Raw genomic sequence first — 17960 nt, forward strand, 5'->3', positions numbered from 1 at the left:
CGGCTAGTCCGAAGTGAGTGTCAAGTCCGGGATTACCCGCACCCCGGGTATGTGGTGGTTGGACGCCGGGCTGAGTTGGCCCGGCGCTCCTGACACATTGGAACCCGTGTTTCCACCACACGGCCACTTAGGCCTAGGCAATGAAGTCCTTTTCTACTGAGCGCCACGCTACAGTGCCATTTTGAATCTTGGTCAAGTTTACGTTGAGGATTTTGTGACAGGCGCCGACTATACCGACAATGCCTTGCTGTTATGTGACAATGCAGCCAAAGTCATCAGCAAAGCAGCGTGCACCTTAGAAATAGGACGACTAATGGAGCGCAGCAGAAGACCCCTGCTGAATGGGGTAACACCGGTAACTCTGATATTGAATTCACGATCCATAAAAGGAAGAAAATTCTAGGCGTGTTATGGCACCCGGACGAGGATACCTACAGGTTCTACACGTTTGAAAGTATGCAAATGGTAGCCTCAATTCCGAGCAAGACAAGAAATAAGCTGAAAATCACAGCCAGAATATATTATGCATGTGGCCTTATTACTTGGAAGAGGAAGCTGATCTGGGCCGGAATTTTGGCGGAAGACTTAAAAAACGAATCAGACAAGTGGCGCGAAGACCGTCATCTTCTTAACGTGATACAGGAACCCCGCTTTGTGCTTTCAAATGAATCTGGCAAAACAACCTTCCACGTGCTCTCTGATGCAAGCAGCTCAGCTTACAGATCTGTAGTCTAGGTACGAGTCGAATCTACCAGCGACATAATGACTAGACTACTCAGCGCCAAAACTAGAGTCGTTGCCGTGGAAACAGACACTTGCAAGGTTGGAACTGCTTGGGGCTCTAACAGCAGTTCGGTTGACGTCAACCATAGATAATGAGTATGGTACCAACTGCCACGTTTTGTTTTGGACAAAGTCGTCTCCGGTTCTAGGCTGGTTGATCTCAAGCCCAGGAAAGTGGAATACCTCCGTGGAAAACAAAGTGAGTGAGATTCATTTCCTAACCTATATTGAACAGTGGCATTACTGCCCGACAGATCAGAACCCTGCAGATTTATTACCGCGGGGCATACCTGCTAAAAATTGCAAGAAAGCAAACTTTGGTGGGAATGACTTGAGTGGCTGCTCAAAGGAAACGATAAACAGCCGAATATCACATTTCGCCATGAACAGCATGCCGAAACAGCAGAAGAACGGACACACGTTTTTCTGGTACCTGAAAGGAAGGGTTCCGAGCTTTATGACTTTGCAATGATCAACAACATGACAAAGGTGCTGAACAACACGGCTTGGATAACGCGGCTTGTCCACAACTCTCGTAACCCTCGAACAAAAATAACTCACCCCTTACTAATTTGCAAAACTGAAAAGGCCAAGATATTTTGGATTTACAACGCTGAACAACGGGCGTTTCATCCTCTATATTTGACCCATTCCGTGATCAGCAAATTTTTGCCCTACGGCGATGACGATCGTTTGATTTGAGTGGGACGACGGCTACAAAATTCCGACTTCACGACCAGCGAACAACACCCAATAGTACTTCCTCCAGACGGCCAATATACACGATTATTATTGAAAACGATCACCGATGGCTTTTTCACGCGGGCGTTCGAGATACGTTGGTGAAGTACGTGAACGATATTGGATTATCAGAGGTCGTCAAATGGGTAAACGACATTACGCCCAACTCCCGTCGCGGGAACCCTGGTGTGATGCGAAGCTGAAGGGGGTTCCATTGTGAGTTTCCGTTGGGTCGATTACTCGAATTGCGTGAGCAATCGTCGGGTAATGCGAGAGAGAGAGAGAGAGAGAGAGAGAGCGTAGCGCGGACGACCGTCGACTGAGAGACCGGCCGGAGCGCAGCCCTCCGCTTGTATCCGCAGAGCGCCCGAAGGAGAGGAGACCACGGAGAGAGGGTGCTGCTACAGTGAACTAGAATAGGGGTAGTGTGCTCACTGCGGAGCGCCCGAATGAGGCGCGCTGAGGCCGGCGGCGTCGACATTTGATAGTTTTCGCCGGCTCCGCTTGGTGTCGCAACGGTTAAACCACGGTAGGAAGCTTAGGAAGCGACCACAAGCGGTTTAGCTTGCACTTTGGAGGCGCAACCCGGACAAATGCAGAAATAGGTACAATAGGAGGAAATAATTTGAATAATGAGCAGGTAAAGATCATCGCTGATAGATTGGAAGATGAAATCAATAAATACCCAGGCAAAAATTGGGATTACGATGAAATAGTTGCGTTCATAAAGGGTAAGATTAATGAAGAAAAGGAACGAAACCGATGGAAAGGGAAGAGAAAGCCGAGAAGCTGGTGGAATAAGGAAATAAAAGAGGCTATCGACCAGCGAAGAAAGGCGTCGAGAGAACATAGAGAAGCAAAAAGATCTAGTATGGAACCGGAGGTAGTGAAGGAAAAGTGGGATGTCTACCGTGGGAAAAAACTAGAAGTGCAGAAAATGGTGCAAGCGAAGATCAAGCAGAAAAGCGAACAATGGATGGCAGAAATACGGAAGAAGGACAAAAGCGCATCCAAGAAGTTTTGGAACCATGTAAAATCACTAACCTCAAAAAACGATAACCATCAAAAATTCCTGATTGATGAGGAGGGAGAACATTTAGAAGGAGAGCACGCGTTGGCGCATATTCATCGAGTGATTAGTAAAAAGTTTAGGATAACAGTGGTAGGGAAACCTGCACCGATAACATCAGCGCCACAAAAGACTGCGGAAAGGGAAATAAGTTTGAGCAACCTTGATTGGAAAAAAGCAGAGCAAAAGGTTTCCCCTCAGACAGCAGTGGGCCCGGATGGAATACCAATGCAACTGATAAACCTACTTGGACCTAAAAGTAAGGAATCGTTTATGAGTGCAATAGATAAGGTAATAGAAACCAAACAAGTACCAGAGGACTGGTTAGAAAGTAGGATGAATTTAATATATAAAGGCAGAGGAGACAAAGCCAGTATTGAGTCATACAGACCACTCACAGTAACGTCAGTGGTGTATAGATTCGTAATGCAGGCGATAAAATCAGAAATTCAAGCATGGATGGAAGAAAATGAAATACTTGGGGAACTGCAGAATGGATTTAGACAAGACAGGCGACTGGATGACAATCTGTTCGTGATAACGCAATGCATTGAAATTGCGAAAGCACAGAATAGACCACTATGGATTACGTTCTTGGACATTAAAGGGGCATATGACAACGTAAACAGAGAACGGCTGTGGAGAATGTTGAAACTCCAGGGATTAGATGACGAGTTAGTACAGTTCCTTATAGCAATCTATAAAGACAATAGAGTGCACCTTACTTGGGAAGGACAGAAATGCGCCCGGGAGGTCAACATCCATCGGGGACTGAAACAGGGATGCCCTTTGAGCCCAATACTGTTCATGCTTTACATGACAGGGTTAGAAAAGAAACTGGAAGAAAGTCAAGTAGGGTTTAGCCTAACCCATATGCTGCAAGGCGAAGTGGTACAACAGCATATTCCGGGAATGTTATACGCAGACGACATTGTTCTTTTAGCTGATAACCAAACCGATATGCAGCGGCTAATAAATATTTGCGGCCAGGAAGCCACTGACCTCGGGTTAAATTTCGGTGCAGAAAAATCAGGAATAATGGTTTTCAATGACGCCACCACCGACGTAGTGTCTATCCAACAAGGCGAATTACCTAGAGTCAAGGAATATAAATATTTGGGAGTGTGGATAAACGAAGAGGATAGCTACTTAAGTACTCACGAGGAGCAACTTAAGGTTAAGGGAAAGCGAAACGCAGCTATAATGAAGCATAGAGCTCTGTGGGGGTATAACAAATATGAAGTAGTAAGAGGAATGTGGAAAGGAGTAATGGTTCCGGGTCTCACGTTTGCGAATGCTGTACTCTGCTTAAAATCAGACGTTCTATCACGCCTTGAAGTAAACCAGAGAACGGTAGGACGTCTGGCCTTAGGCGCGCATGGAAAAACAACTAACGAAGCAGTTCAGGGAGATATGGGCTGGGCGTCGTTTGAAGTTAGAGAAGCTCAGAGTAAAATATGCTTTGAGATGAGGTTGAGGGCAATGGATCAACGAAGGTGGGCAGCTAAGGTTTTTAGGTACCTATACTTGAAAAGCGTGGACACGCAGTGGTTAAGAAAGACTAGAAGGCTAACGATGAAATACGGAAAGAACACTGGGGAATCCAAAACAGCCAAGGTAACCAAAAAAGAGGCAAGGCAGATTGAAACGAATAAATGGAGGGAAAAAATGGAAGCCAAAACGTCGTTAGAGATGTACAGGGCTGAGAAGATGAACATCAGAAAGGAAAATTTCTACGATAATTCCCAGGGCAGTGCTTTGCTTTTTGAGGCTAGAGCAGGTTGCCTGTGAACTAAGAGTTTTGTGGGGAAGTATTCACAAAATGATGGGGTATGCGGGGTCTGCGGAAAAGAAACAGAAACTATGCGGCACATCGTGCTAGAATGTGAGGGTATCCATCCAAATCTACATGAAGGGAATATTGGGCTGTCAGAAGCCCTAGGATTTAAAGGTATCACAGAGGAAGTTAACTTCAAGGCTGTCGAGGGGACGAAAAGAAGATTAGAATGCTGGTGGACGAAAAGCAGAGAGAGGAATATTGCCTAGGACAGTTACCACTTGTAACAGAAAAAAAAAAACGTATTTTGTGTCTAATAAGCTTTTTGTGCCTGCCCTAAGCAGCGCTAGTATTGAACCAAAAGTGTAAAACATAGGTATATTAGTCTTTTTTGGTAAGATGACATGTCATCACCCCGATACAAAGGGGAAACTAACAGAAATCATCATCATCATCGGTAGGGGAGCTGCGCGGGCGTTCCTCGATCTGCGTGCGTTCCGGAGTGGTGGTTTGATGGTTGTGGCGAGTTCATTCTGCACCTGTGATTTCGTTCCTAGTGCGCGTTTGGTTATTTTGTTTTCATTGAACTGGGAAGTCATCAATGTGCCGTGCGGCGCGTATTAATTGGCCTGTAAGTGTCCTTCACGAAGGAAACAAATAAGCCCGGTAATAGGCAGAACCATTGCTACGCGCCGGGCTTCAAGACCGGCTATGTTAACAAGAAAAGTGGCCCTAAGGTGGCCGTTTTTAGGATACCAAGAGAGGCTTCTAGAAGAGAACATTGGGAGAGGAACCTCCGACGTGCAAATAAAGCGCTGAACGACAACTGCGCTGTGTACGAGCGGCGCTCCGTCATCCGCGAGCTATTACGCTCATGTCGTGCAGGGACGAGGGGCCCGTAATTTTCGTGGAAAGCCACGCTTACCACCAGATGCTGTGCCGACTATTCTACCTAACCTACCTGAGTACGCATCGAAGAAAGTACGGCGGGGGAGGCTGCCGAGAACGTGGACACGATCAGCTGGGGAAGAAGCAAAATCGTCGCCCAATACAAGGCGTAAAGGTCGTTTCGAAAGCACCGAATGTGGTAGCAGTGAAGACGAGGTTGCGCTGAATGAGCACTCACAAGAGCAGGAGACTTCCACTGGCGAAGCTGCATGACCCGAGGCCGTATCTTCTGCGATAGTATAATCTCTACAGCCAAATGACTTTTTGGAAACGCCGAGCACACACCTTCGGTGTTCTGGACAAAGCATGCACTTCTGGAGAAAACGACACAACGTTTTGCTGCACATCTGTGTTCAACTGTACCATGGAACTAGTATCCGAGAATGCGTGATGTTCATTCGCATCAGGCTGTCCAAGGAGGTCGCGATTGTGACTCTTATTCAAGAATATTGTGAAATATATACGGTCGTCTGGCTTCACTTCTTTGTTAGAGTAAACATGGGCATTTCTGGCCCGCGGGAATGATCCAAGCAACTTAAGATGAGATGTAACTGAGCTTTGCCTTTATGCTCAGCCCGGCCTTAAAAAATAAATATTTGCCTCTGCTGCCTTGGGCAGAAATTAAGGGCTTGAGTATTTGAAATTTTCTTCGGTACGGGAGGAGAGTGCACGTATGTTTAACGGGTATTTGGTCTGATCAGTTATTCACTACACCTGTTCGCTCGCAAAAACAACAAGCGAAGGAAGAAAAAAAAATTTCTAGAACGAAAAAAAAACCTATTCTATTAGAATGGACTCCGGCACTGCGGGCCGAGTAATTCTCCGTAGATTTTGCGTGCTGATTTATTGAGGTTAGTACAACATCAGCTAAACAAAGAATCAAATTTTGTAACGCTTTCTCATTATTACAAAATTATTCTGCAGCACGTAACAGCCGGTTATGCCTCTTCCCTTCACGCGGGTATGCATCTATAAAACATTAAGCTATTGTTAAGAACCGAGAACACGGACTGCAATCAACGTTTTTGAATGGCAAGAATGCAGGTTGTGTTTGTAGTTCCATTGGAATTCATCAAGAAGCTCGCAAGAAAGCAGCCCGACTCGCGCCGCACTTGCACATCACGCACTGCTCTCTTCACCTCCTATTCACTCGTGTGAGGCTTCTACCGAATGCACATCCACGCTTTTCATTACAAGCCGGCCCAGTCGTTTGCGGTAATACGTGAGGTGTTTCCCTGCGAGCCTACGCGACTACGTACGAGCAAGCTCGTTTGTGGTGTCCCTACTGTGGTTACGACAGCAGCGCCACCGCAAGTGGCCGCCGTTGTCGACAGCGGCGGCTTCACTCCAGCCGCGCCTCTGAGCACACTACCCCTATTCTAGTTTACTATAGTGCTGCACATGCGCGCAGCGCCGCCCACCGGCGGAGTGAGAGAAAATCACAATATCACATTCGAATATCACCACGGTTTTCACAAGGGCTACTGGAGAAACACAACTTTCAGGATTTGTTCATGATCTGCATTGATCCATTGACGCAGGCTTAGAAACTGCGGTAGTTTTTCTCAATTTTTCTAAAGCATTCAATCGCATTGCACACCACAGACTACTTCTCAAACTTCACCCTAATGTCCTCAGTTGAGCGAAAGATTTTCATTCTTCTCAAATGCAGTTTACTTCTAATCACTATATACTTCTTTTGCTCGTGCCACTTTGTTGTCCCCCCAGGCAGGTTGCTTGGTCCTGTCTATCTTCCATGTTGCATATCCTCCCATGTAGGTCAATTTGCAGATGTTGTAATTTATCACACAATTTCTTTCAACTACTACCGTCAATGCTTTCAATTTGATCTTAACGCAATTAACTCCTGTTGCTGCAAATGGGTAATTTTGCTTATCTCTAAAACAAAGTGCATGACTTTAACGGTGGCAAGTCTCGAATTGTAAATACTTACTTCATTAACAACAGCCTGATTACCTCTTGAGACAAAGGTGTTTTGGTAGGCCGGTAGGGGAGGGGAGATTGCATGGTGGATTTCAAAAGGTCGATCGATTGGGAAAATAAGACATGTGATTATTATTTTCATTTGCACTGCAAAACTCGCTTTATTTCATATGTTTAATTAACCCACTGCAGTGGCTAGGGTGGTGTGCTGTGGAGGCGAATGTCGGTTAGATACCGCTTGGTGTGGCTGCTTTTCAGATGGAGGCAACACGTAAAGACGCCCGTTTTTTGAGATTTCGGTGCGCACAAAAATACCCAGGTGGTCAAAATTAATGCGAAGCCTTCCCCTACAGTGCTCCCTATATCCCAAGTGTAGCTTGGGCGTGTTACACCACCGTTTTTTTCATGTTTTTGGTATATTACCAGCTGCTGTAGCAGGTGCAACATAAAGGTGAAATTATACATAATGTTTCCAAGAGCTAAACATAAAGGCCATATTGAAGTGCGTTTATGTGTCTATCTCATAGCAGTAGTGAAAAGTTATATACTCTGGTGCAGGTTAAGAACGGCAATGGCTCACGTGGTGTAGTCCAGTGTTTGACGGAATGCCGTGTAGGCAGGTAAAAGCATTATTGCAGTGATGAAACATACGTCACTGACCATGTCAAGAAATCCATTTGACGGTTTGGTGCTTGTTCACGGTGAGCATGTGTCGTGGAAAACGAAACTATATATTGGGCATTATGCGGCGCAATGAGTTTGTATAGATATGGTGCAGATTGCCATCCATCATGTTGATAAGGTTGGGCGTCATCTGAACGATGAGGGACTCGAGCACTAATCGAGAAAATAAATTGCAATCAGTTGTCAGTAATTTTGTCTTGTTCCAGTCGACCACGTGTCCCGTCCTCTCACGGTGCTCTGCCAGTGGACTTGTTTTTGCATGGTCCTTGTTCACTTCGTTCCAGTGCTGCGTTAATCTTCAGTGCAGATTGCCCGTTTCGCCAATGTACACTGATTTGCATTAAGCTGATGGAATTTAATAAGCAATACCCGGAAGCTTGGAGCGTGAGAGGGGGTCTTTCACGCTGACAATGTCAGAACGCAGCTTGCTAGTGGGCACATGCACGATGTATGCACAGCGTTTCTTGAAAATGTGTGCGAGAGTTTCACTGATGTGCGGGACGTAGATAATTGCAGCACGTTTTGATGCATTTCTTGTGGCTGCCTAAAGCATTATATTCAGAAAGAAGTGAAGAGGGCGGCTAGCAGGAATTCGCATTGACATTAGCAGGCAGAAGCATCCACAAGGCCGGTGTCAAAACGTGCTTCAATTCTCGTAATACACATCAGTCAAGCTTTTGCTCGCATTTTTAAGAACTACATTGTGCACATCGTGCACGTGCCCACTAGCAAGCTATGTCCTGACATTGTCAGCGTGAAAGACCCTCTCTCACGCTTCAAGCTTCCCGGTGTTGTTTATGTTTTGAACGAAAAAAGTGCCATTTAAAGGTGACACCTCTTTCCTCGCGATTTCTGATGTCTGATTGTTCAGTTTGTGGGGATAAGTTTCGCAGATTGCTCACATGTCTAACCTGAATTTGTGCTTGAGCAGTCGAACCCTGATGTTAGCAGTGAAGTAGGTGAAAATTGTAGTTTGATTGTAGTTGTGTGCAGATTACCTACATTGTGTTAATTCGTAAAAGAGCAAAATTGAGGTAACCCTGCTAACGGTTGCGAACGTTAAGGAACTCCTTATGCGAACGTTAAGGAGTTCCGCTGCTTTTTAAAGGTGAAATAAACAATGGTACAAAAAGAAGAGGATCTACTAAACAGAAATATCTTCACAATCGCAGGATGCCAACGGTCCGCCTACCAACTTGTGTCCTGCATCATTTCTGCTGGCTGGAGCGGCTCATGGAGCATTTTCCAGCTTCTCAAATTTTGTGGTCAAGCGCTCCTCCAAGTGAAGGATGCCGCAGAGGGATCTTTTGTTTTAATGCAACAATTTCACGTGCTCAGCAGCTAATTTACTCATAAGGCTTTTTAAATATTCATCACCCAAGAGGGCATGTTACCTTCGTCTTCGGTGGAATGTGTCTGCAATCAGGAAACAATAGTACAAAAAGAAGAGGATCTACTAAACAGAAATATCTTCACAATCGCAGGATGCCAACGGTCCGCCTACCAACTTGTGTCCTGCATCATTTCTGCTGGCTGGAGCGGCTCATGGAGCATTTTCCAGCTTCTCAAATTTTGTGGTCAAGCGCTCCTCCAAGTGAAGGATGCCGCAGAGCGATATTTTGTTTTAATGCAACAATTTCACGTGCTCAGCAGCTAATTTACTCATAAGGCTTTTTAAATATTCATCACCCAAGAGGGCATGCTACCTTCGTCTTCGGTGGAATGTGTCTGCAATCAGGTTATTTGTGACAGAAACAAGTGGACCACGTCGTGAGAGTCATTGAGGCCTTGTTGATTGTGCATGCTTCTGAAATGACATTTTTATTCGGCTGAATACTTTCCAAATATTACGATTTGTGAACAAATTATGGTAAAAGTCATGATTAGTTGTACTACAGTGCAGGAAGGAAATGTCAACATACGTTTTAAGCGCCTCTGATATTTCCGACCGTTGGCTAGTGAGCAATAAAACAAAACTGAAATTTTTAAAAGTAAAATCAAATATTCCTTGCCACCAGTGCATGACAAGAGTAAAAGCTGTCTAGTCACCAAACCTATAATTAGACACGAAATGCCAAGAAAAATAGGGAAATAAACTAGACCGCTCGCTACAATAAACCAATTTGTAAAATTCCTAAATGTCTATAAAGTGATGATTCAGGCGGGTTAGTTAAGGTGTCAATGGGTTTACACACCCAACTTGCAGGGAAGCACTTCAGCTCTCAATATTAACATGTTTTTAGAGAAGACCGTCTTCCTTTATTAAGCTGCTTTGCACATTGATGCCAGTCTGATAAATGTAGTCCTGAATTTCTGTTACGATCATTCTTTGTATGGGAACCATATATTTTTATATGATGTCGCTGTGTATTTCTGAAACAGTATCTAGTCACCAATTGCAATTTCTTGGGGTCAGGTTTTTTTCAAGTAATTCGTAGCTTTTTTAACAATTATGGTATATTTTGTGTGCCTAAAGGAAGGCCTTATTGCATGTTTAGCCTATGTAGTTTTGAAAGCTGACATTTTGCTTCAAAGTGGAATGTTGGGCTAGCAACATGGTACTTCTCGTGCTGCTTACTTTCATTCATGCCATTATTTTTTATATTACTATTTAAAATTAAAAGCCAACCAATTTGCTGTCATTTTAATTTTGTCACCTACTTTACACTTACTTTTTCTTTCAACTTTCTGTAAGGATTGACTATCCATACTTTTATGATGCCAAGGCGTTGGACTGGGCTAGCTGGTACATGTTTGAATAGATGAAAAACCAAAGGAAAACCCAGGACACATAAGAGAACGACGGGACAAACTTGTGCCGTCATTCTGTTTTAACTCTTTCCTCTGTTTACCATTTGTTTTGTATGCATTCAAACATTTTTTATGAGTTTGTTGAAGAGTGATTAGTTTAGGTGCTCAAACAATTTTTGGCTGCGAAGGCTCCCTGTAGCATTTATATAAGTGCTCTGTGCTCTTTTTTTGAGCCAATACCTATCACAAGTCTTCACGAGGTGGTCTTTTGTAGTAATAAAGTTGAAATAAATCTTTGTTTGCATTGCTTTACATGTTTTGAAAGAATTTCTTGTTCATTCTTGTTTTTTTCAACCCTGTTTCAGAATCCTGCTTAAAGCATTTCCTCTGTTATTTTTTTTTCAGAACCAGGAAGGGTGCTTATCCTCGGTTCTTGCTGAAGCAGCAGTATCCATACTTCATACGTGAGCTCTGAACACACAGTAATTATGGTATAATATCTTCTACCAGTATAAGCTTGCTTTGTAGAGGTCATTGTAGATGTCAAAGCTCTTGACAGTGTAGTGTTGTATATTTGTCTATTTGGTTTCGGTTCCCCGATCACTGCCGCAGGTGGCGCCAGTGTTGTTTAAGTATATAAGCATGCGCAAGTTGGAATAAAGGGTCTTTTGTTCCGATGTGCACTGAAGTTGTCTAGTCGTTCATTCATCGGCGGCACACGCCGCCACTACATGTAGTCCAATGTCTGGTGTAACGCGCAATGTCTACAACTTGTAAAAATTAATTTTGTGGCTATAATGTTTGAGAATATTTCAAAATGCACGTCAACTACTATTAAGAATCGCTGTCTAAATTGACAGCCATTTTCCTGGTGGATACAGAAAGTGAAAAAGCGCATGCGTAGAGATTACAGTGCACCCTAAATGTCCCAAATTTGCTAAAGCTAATCCAGAGGTGCACTTCATATCCCACGTACAGTTTTGCATAAAAACAGCTAAAAATTTATGATCAATTTAAAATTATTTTACTGTTTTTAAATGCAAATATTGTCAGTTTAAGCTGCCATATTTAGAGTAAAATATTTTGTAACAATTATATAGCTACCAAAGGTTTACAGAAAAGCTTTTTGCTTTTCGTTATGCACCTTCTTATCAAAAGAAAAATGTTGTTCAGAAAGACGAAAGAAACCCAAACATGGAAATTAGCACACCCTAAAGCTGCGGATAGACTGAATGTTTTGTAGAGAATCTTTTGCTGATTTCAATTATAGTCAACTCTAAAAAAGTCTATCGACGTAGAATGCTTGCCGTGATGCGCCTCGTAATACTAGCCAAAACTAATGGGCCCTGGCTGTTGGCTTTTCATTTGCAACAGTGACAAATGACCCCACATCCGCCGGCAGGGAAATAATGCAAGCCACCATGTACAAGCTAGCCTCATGATAAAATAATGTTTTATGAACAATGACATTACATTTCAACCATGGGCTTCACCAGGGAACTTGTGTGCATTCTTCTGTGATGTTTGTAGTTCTTGTTATTGCTATGTGGGGTCATTTAGTCTAAATGTATGCTTGTAAAACTCCATATACCACCAAACCTTGCAAGTGCTGTACCATAGGAATATTTTTTCGTAAAGCAAAAAGAATTATGCAAACGAAAATAAATGGCTTGGGTACGCAACTTTTATAAGTAGATTATGAGCCGCAGTACGGAGGGAACTATATCAGAAGCCGTAGTACGGAGGAAACTACATTTTGCATTTGGTCTTCCTCATGTTGAACCTTCCTGCTCAGCTCAAGAATAAGGCACTAAACATTGCAGGTAGCTACCGTGATTGGAAGTTTGATGCAATACTGAGAAGCCAAGGGTTTTAAGGTTCAAGGAAGTTTTGTGTGGTTGAAGTGTTGCACACCTAATTGCTTTCACTGCATAGCATGGTTATGCTGTGCAGTGAAGCTCGAAGGACGTGTACTGCAGTTCGGCAAAGTGAATATATAATTGGTTTGTTACGAATTTTTAGATACTCAACTACCTCTAAAGTTATATCTGTGTACTGAGATGTGGCTCCTGACTCTTTAAATTGATGTTTTAACAATCGGTGACACAAGTTCAAGGAAATTATCAGCTGACGTTGAGCTTCAATGGAATGTCTCACAGAACCGAGCTTGGAAAGCACGAATGTTTCATACCATAATCGTGTGTCATATTGTGCAATATGTGGTCTCACACCTGCTGTACCATTTGTGAACCGAGGATGACGCACCTTTTTTGTGCCCCTTTAGGTGGGTGCTTTTGCAGAAGATGCTCCTACAGATTGGGGTGCTAAGTGGCACCCTAGGATACTTGCGGCAACCCAACGGGAAGTGTTCACTTATCTGCTTCACTTCCTGGAGACGACCGGACTCACGCAGCGGCTGTAGCCCGGAGTGCAGTGATTGACTGGTGTGCCCGGACTGACAGCGTTCTAGGACTGACAGCTCTCTTTATACCTTTCTCTCCCTCTCTCTCTCTTACAACTTTATCCTATCACTCCCCCTCTACTTCCCTTCGCCTGCACTGGGTTGTATGCAGGTGAGCTCCCTGCCGAGCTCAAAATATCCCCAGTGAATTTTCTTTCATTTTCCCGTCGCAAACCACAACCACCACCAGGCAAAAACGGTGTTATAAGGCACCTGTCTTCTGTGGTGCTTCACAAAGGGTGCTCCTGCGGCGACAGAATCCAAGCACCCTAAAGGGTGTAAAATATTCAGTTTTTAGGGTGCTCCTGCGGCGACATGCTGCAGCACCCTTTTGGGCGTAAGAAGTTTTAGTGTGCAGCATCAACGGGGCCTGAAGACGCCTCAGGCCTACCGACAGGAGCGCCAGGCTACGATCCTGGAAGGAGAATCAACGGCAATGCACCGTCGGCAACTCCAGAAAAGAGAACCAGCTGGGTTACAGGCGGCTACGCTCGGGCAGCGCTGTGACGCCAGTTCCACATCTCATCTAGGGCTACGCTCCCTTCGCTGTTGGCGGCGGCGGCTGGGCCAGCTCCGTAAAAGCACCACGAAACACGACAGTTGCCTTGGCCCACACATCAAGAAGGAAGACATCGCCCGTAGCGTGAGGCGACGCAATACTTTGACTTTTAGGCAAACTCAACCCGCGAAAACACTTTTTTGACTGTACCGGTACCTAACGTGTGATCTGAAATATCGTCCTCATCAATTAAGAGTTTTTCTGTGTGTCCTGTTCACTTGGTGAATTGACGTGACAACGGCGCACGCAACCGCATGATGTGCAATGAACTGCGAGATTACCTTCCATGCGTGGCTTCAGTGTGTTTGCGTGTTCACGCAGCCGATCATTCACGCATTTTTATGTTTGCTCGATATACGTGCGACTACAACAAAGTGGAATGTCGTATACAACTGCTTCGGTGCACTTCGTGAAGCATGTGGCATGATTCCTGGTGCAACCTTTACACCGGCCCGGTTTCTCACTTTCTTTTGCATATGGGATACGCCATGACAATTCGGTATAACCACGACTTTCTTGAGTAGCTCGAACTCCTCATTCCTTCGAGTCTTCCGTACCGTTAACTCGGCTAGGAGATTTTCTACTACGCAATAAACTACAGCAGCCATTCCGTTTTCAACTAGTATAGCTCAAATATAAAAAGCCAATTCAAAACCTTCACTCCAAGCAATCAAATTGAGGTTCTCCGCTCACGCATAATCTCTCGCTAAATCTGTGTTGCTATCTCTGATGGCACAGTTAAGATTGACGCCAGCGTCTGTGCGTTTGCAAAGCATTGGAGCTCTTGCGTAATCCAGCATGCTCTCACGGCGCAATTGGAAGTACAATAGCTAAATTCGAAGATGGCTGTCGCTTGCCAAATGATTTCCTAGACGCCCAGTTACGTCCTAATGTGTTTTAATTTGTTTTTTTTTATTGAAAGGGACACTTTGTTTTGGTGCTGCGTAAGCTGTGGTCCTCAAAACTATCAGTTTTCACATTTGTATAGTCGTATAGAGGCAGCGATTGCTATACCTTTCATTAGCTCGTGAGGATCCTGGGTGAACATTCTTGTCAAGTTTCAACACATTTTGTCAGAATAATTCGCCAATCCGCGCGGACGCTCACAATCCAGGGTTCCAATTTTCGAATAATATGCTGATGCTACTTTTGATACGACGAGAAAGGCAACAGGCATGGCCTTAATTGCGCTGATTGTCTGCTCTCTAAAAACTTCCAGAAATTTCTATAATGCAAGGCAAATGCACGTTTAGCGTTGGGCTTCGCGATGCAATCTTTATCACTCGGAATGACAGTCGGCAGCGCATTTATCTCGGCGACTCAGCACGCCCCAATCAGGAAATAGAACGGTTGTCTCATCGCTCCCAACGTCCAACTTATGACAGCCTCCTCGTCGTTCACAATTTGAGCACCGTTCTGTTGGCTTGTACGGGGAATACTTACCTGACCGTGAGTGCGGCTCTACCTCCAGGAATTGTGGTCTGGTGGAATACATTTCCCTTTTTTGCCGCCGTCGCCATCGACGCCATGGTACGAGCAACCACCTACGCAGAACCGCCTGAAAGCTCGGAATAGCCGCTACGATACTTTGCTGTCACATGATATGCACCCCAGAGATTAGATAATTCACTACAAAGTTGTTTTACGTGTGTATTAAAATCCTCTTAGATCCTCTTGAAAGCATACACCTAAACACTTTTGCTGTTTGACCTTACTGACCGCACATTCTCTAATTTTAATCGTAAGTGGGCTTTCTATATCTTTATCGATGGGGGGATATAATGTACGTGGTTTTCAAAGTATTTAGATGGGGTGGGGTTTGTCTTAACCAGAGTGGTAGTCAATTGGAGAATTGTTTACATTAGCGTCAAGGTCGTTGACTATTTTATGTAAAAACAGATCTTTATCGTCAGCGAAGAAGATTACTGTCAAAGAAATGGGTACGTTAGCAATGTATTTCACAAAGTTCAAAAAAGGCATCGCCCTACTTTTGACCTTGGTGGTATGCCTGGTTGAATTGTTAGGGTCGTAAAATAGCTGGATCCGATCTGCAAGAACTATCATCTACACATCAAGTAACTGTCAAAGAAGCCAATCGCAGTTCCCAATAGTCGATGCTTCTGCAGTTTGATGATTAATGTTCTGTGATTTATCGAGCCAAAAGCCTTTCTGACATCCAAGAATAGCCCTAAATTGAACTGTTTGGGTTCTATATTCTCAATTATTTGGTCTTTTATACGCAGGAGAGCTTTATCAATTGATTTTTGTTTCTCGAATCCAAACTTGGAGAAAAAAAACTTCCAGACCGTCAAGTATTGTCGTCGAATATTTTTGATAAGATTGGTAGTAATGATATTGGGCGATAATTTGAGAACTGTTGTTTGTTTCTCCTTTTGAAATCTGATCTTACACGGGCGAATATTTCTTAATCTGGAAATATTGCCACGAACCATGTACGGGTTTGTTTATTTATTGTTTGTTTTTAATGCCCGGCCGCGCCCGTTTCTGTTATCTGTGTCCCATGCGAAGCGCGTGTTCCGTTCTTTATTTTTATGCCGCACGGGCTATCTCATTCAGATAAGCAGAGTGTTTCGCCTTAACGCCGCTAGCCCAGAATAATCTTCTGTGATCTACAATGTTCTGGATGCGAATCGACGGTTCCAGAAACTCTCGCGCGGAAAGATAAAAGCCTGCACAGGAGACGCCGGGCATTCGATTCTGCGACGCTCGCCGACGCACATACGTCACTTTGTTGACCGCTATTTCGCCGCCTCTGTATTCTTTTCAGTTGTTAGGGGAGCACAAGTTCGCTCCAATAAACTTGTTTCTTTTACAAACAACTGCGTCGTCCTTGGCTTCGTTACATCTGGTGGAGGTGCTGGGTACGCACCCCTCATGCCCACTATAACCTCTGGAAGCAGCCAAGCCAGTCCAACAAGAGCCAGCCTCCGCCTGCAAGATTTACCACCCGAGGTCGGTCTACTACCAGAGAAAGCGAAGAAGAAAGACGTCGCAACCAGCACCATGCCCAACCAAGCCAATCCTCCCGTCCTTCTGCAGCAGCCACGGGAACCGCCATCATTCCGAGGAGCCCCCGCAGAAGACCCAGAAGGATGGTTGGAAAAGTTGGAGCGCGTCCGGAAATTCAACAGGTGGGACGATGCAGAAACGTTCCGGCATGTTTTCTTTTACTTGAAAGATTCAGCTCGCACTTGGTTCGAGAACCACGATAGCTCCTTGACAAACTGGGCTCAGTTCGAAAGCGAGTTCACTAAGACCTTCACTACCGTCGTGCGGAAAGAAAGAGCCGCCCTTTTGTTGGAAACGGGCACGCAACACCCCAACGAAGGAGTCGTGATCTTCGTTGAGGAGATGAAGCAGCTATTTCGCCGCGCGGACCCCGAAATGACGGAAGAAAAGAAGTTGCGCTTCTTAATGCGCGGAGTGAAGGAGGAACTGTTTGCTGGACTTGTCCGGAATCCGCCCAAAACCGTCGCCGAATTCGTGACCGAAGCCAGAAGCATTGAGAAAGCCCTCGAAATGCGTGCTAAGCAGTGAGACCGCAACTTTGTTGGCGCGGCCAATGCGAACGACTTTGGCAGCACGCGGATCTCGGCCGACAGCCTACGCGAGACTATCCGCGCAATAGTGAGAGAGGAGCTGCGGAAACTTCTCCCAGCGCCGCCGCAGCCCCAAGTCACTACCCTCACCGACGTGATTAGAGAAGAAGTGAAACAAGCGTTGGGAACTTCTACGCCATCCGAGGTACCCCGAGAGCCACAATCTATGACATACTCCGCGGCTGTTCGTCGACCCCTCCCTGCTCCAACACGCCGTCAAGAGGCCCCGCTGTACCGCCGCCCACTGTCACCCGCCCGACCCCCGGTAGCCCGAAACCAGACGCCGAGGAAGACGGACGTATGGCGAACTCCCGATAACCGTCCTCTGTGCTACCACTGCGGAGAGGCCGACCACATCTACCGTCGCTGCCCATACAAGAGACTCGGACTGCGTGGTTTCTCCGTCGACGCACCATGCCCCAAACCCGGCCAGCGCCCTACTGAGATCGACGAATACCTGTTCAACACGAACCGAGGAATTGCCCACTTCAAGCGCTCGCCGTCGCCCTACCGGTACCAGTCGCCAAATAGCCATAACACCGCTGACTTCTCACGTGGAAGGTCCCCCAGCCCACGCGGGGGAAACTAAAAGCAGCAACTTCTGGAGGTGAAGTTGCAGAACG

The sequence above is a fragment of the Haemaphysalis longicornis genome, unplaced genomic scaffold, assembly GCF_048455015.1.
Source record: "Haemaphysalis longicornis isolate Haplotype H1 unplaced genomic scaffold, Haemaphysalis longicornis Haplotype H1 scaffold_14, whole genome shotgun sequence".
Taxonomy (NCBI): Eukaryota; Metazoa; Arthropoda; class Arachnida; order Ixodida; family Ixodidae; genus Haemaphysalis; species Haemaphysalis longicornis.